General features: G+C 38.4%; 1 pseudogene; it reads left to right on the top strand.

The window, feature by feature from the left end:
* The first annotated feature begins 994 nt into the window (after positions 1-994).
* LOC107133857 lies at positions 995-1932 on the top strand (annotated as a pseudogene).
* Positions 1933-3185: the final 1253 nt, after the last annotated feature.

Below are 3185 nucleotides of genomic sequence, written 5' to 3'. Positions count from 1 at the left end.
GACTTAAGGGGATGTTGCTAAATGATATCCATACAGGAAAAATGTATTGTGATGTTAAGAATAGAAGTTCACATTTAAGTATTCATCAAATGTCTCAGGAACTACAATAGAACAATTATATCATCATGTCATTACATTTCTTTATTGGTCCTATCATGTAGGAAATATTTACTACTACTACTGGAGAGATGAAGCATTCATAACTAATAGAATTTAGATGACTTTCTCAAGGTCATACATAATAAGATGGATAGGCAAAAATCTACTTCAGGAAGTCCGACTCAAGAACTCAAGAATTTTGCAGATCAAGCTCTATTCTGCTTGTTGAGAGAGCTACTTATACAAAAAAAATTATCATAAAGTAGAATAATAAAAATAATAGCAACAGGTATCACTTATTCTGAATTCCACTGAATAGGAATTTTTTAATTTAAAAACAAGAAATAATAATAATAATAATAATAATAATAATAATAGTATCTTTAGTTTAAAATAGGTAGTGACTTAGCAATCACACTATTAGGAATTACTAAGTCATAGAATAAATGTTGTTATTACTTCTAAGTCCATGCTTTATTATTATTATAGAGCTATTTCAATTAAGGAAATGTGGGGATTATCAAGGAAAATATGAAATTTGTTCAAATATTCTGGATGGGTCATAACAAAACAAAATTATCTCATTTTAAGTTATTTCATTTTAAATTTTAAAAAGGGAATTAAAACAGGTTAGTAGACATAAAATGAGAGATTTCTGCTGAATTAAAGAAAGTCTGGATTGTTATAGACATGCAAAAGTGAAGTGAGTTACCATTTAGCCACATGAATCATTATGGGAAGGAATCAGGCATGCCAAAGGACGTCCACCTGAGGGTGACATTGTGAAGGGAGGATTACTTGATATCCAGTTGTATTGTTTTTATTTGATTGACTTTTTAACTTTGCTTGTTTGTTTTTAACTTTTGTTGATTTCTCAAGGGGAATAGACAGCTTCATGGAAGTGGAGAACCACACAGTCCTATCACAGTTCCTCCTCCTGGGACTGTCAGAGGATCCAGACCTGCAGCCTATCCTGTTTGGCCTCTTCCTGTGCATGTACCTGGTCACAGTGCTTGGGAACCTGCTCATCATCCTGGCCATCTTCTGTGACTCCCACCTCCACACCCCCATGTACTTCTTCCTCTCCAACCTGTCCTTTGTGGACATCTGTTTCACCTCCACCACGGTTCCTAAGATGCTGGTGAACATCCAGGCACAGAGGAAAGACATCTCTTACACAGAGTGCCTCACTCAGGTGTATTTTTTTATGTTTTTGCTGGAATGGATAATTTCCTACTGACCGTGATGGCCTATGACCGCTTTGTGGCCATCTGCCACCCCCTGAATTACATGATCATCATGAACTCTCACTTCTGTGTCCTCCTGGTTCTGACGTGTTGGCTCATCATCTTCTGCAGTTCCCTGCTTCACATTCTACTGATGAAGAGGCTGAGTTTCTCTGTAGGCACTGAAATCCCACATTTCTTCTGTGAATTAGCACAGGTTCTCAAGGTGGCCAGTTCTGATACCCTCATCAATAACATCGTCTTGCTTGTAGCAACAGCACTCCTCTGCGTGTTTCCCGTCACTGGGATCCTCTTCTCCTACTCTCAGATTGTCTCCTCCTTAATGAAGATGTCCTCCTCTGTGGGCAAGTCTAAGGCATTTTCCACCTGTGGGTCCCACCTCTGTGTGGTCTCCTTGTTCTATGGAACGGCACTTGGGGTTTACCTCAGTTCTGCTGTGACCCATTCTTCCAACAAGAACACAGTCGTTTCAGTGATGTACACTGTGGTCACCCCCATGCTGAACCCCTTCATCTACAGCCTGAGGAACAAGGATGTGAAGGGGGCCCTGGGGAGACTCCTCAGCAGAGCAACCTCTGGTCCTTGAGGGACATTGACCTCAGAACTATGTGGATGCTTGGGTCTCTGAGGCAAAGGCTGTGAGTTTACATAGCATGACTCTTTTCTCCCCTGAAAAACACGCTTCTTCCTATTTCCATTCCAGAAACACCTTTGACTTTGCTTGTATAAGAGTTTGTATTGGTTTCTCCTCAACCACTTCATCAGTACATCCTTTGTAAGTTTTCTCCCCCCAGATGTCTTTAATCTATGGGGTTCTTAATCTAAAGATGCCTTCTACTTGGGTCAGTTTTTGTCCTGAGCATTCTAATCTGATATTTAAAGCCCTTATCATGGCACATGCCGACACTCATTGCACCCACATTTTCCTGTTGAATGTGAAGCTTCTTTACCTTAAAGTGCTTAACCTCTTCTTCCTGAAGGAACTGGTATGAAGTCATACAAGTCAAAGGAAAATGATTATCATTTCACGACTGTGGTTGTCACTTGACTTGTGTGACTTTATTCATTCTGAAAAGATTTCTTTGAGACATTTTCTGTCTTTCACATAGTTTCTGAATGAAAGAGACTTGGATTAGAATGGGGTATTATGGGACCCTGAAACTGAGTACAGACTTCTGATATTGTTGTGCTACCTTTTGTAACAACAGTGATTAGATTTTGGACAAGGAACCTGGAATCTGGGAATCTTTGAAAGCTGGCTTGGTCCTATGAATCATGATGATAAAATGCCTAGGAGAACACTGAGACATTGTTTCATTCTTTGTGATACCCCGTTTTTTTCCCTTCTTCCATATTTCCTTCCTTCCCACATTGCTTCCTTTCTTCATTCCTTTTGGCTGTTTTACTGATTAATATTAATTTTCTCTTCTTCCTTTTCATGACTAATATTTCAGTGTAAGTATGCACCACTAATTGTTTATCCATGTATCCAATGATGACCATTGGGGTAACTTCCTTGGTTCAGTTCTTAACAATAGGGATCCCGTGGATAGCACGCACACATTTTTGTTTGAATACAGGTAAGTGCTGCATAATGACATTTCAGATAATGACAGACCCCATATTTGTATGACGGTGGTCCCATTGCATGATATTACCCCAAAGTTTTGTATCCATCTGAGTTTTTGTGAGAACACCTGATGTTTGTACAAAAAATAAATGTCCTTATAATGTCTTTCTCAGATCTACCCTCATTGTTAAGTTAAGCAACACACGACAATATTGTTTTTAAATAATTTGGCATATATATATATATATATATATATATATATATATATA

Source organism: Marmota marmota, unplaced genomic scaffold (assembly GCF_001458135.2).
Source record: "Marmota marmota marmota unplaced genomic scaffold, marMar, whole genome shotgun sequence".
Lineage (NCBI taxonomy): Eukaryota > Metazoa > Chordata > Mammalia > Rodentia > Sciuridae > Marmota > Marmota marmota.
Note: the sequence above shows the minus strand (reverse complement) of the source record. Positions and strands in the feature narration are given on the sequence as shown.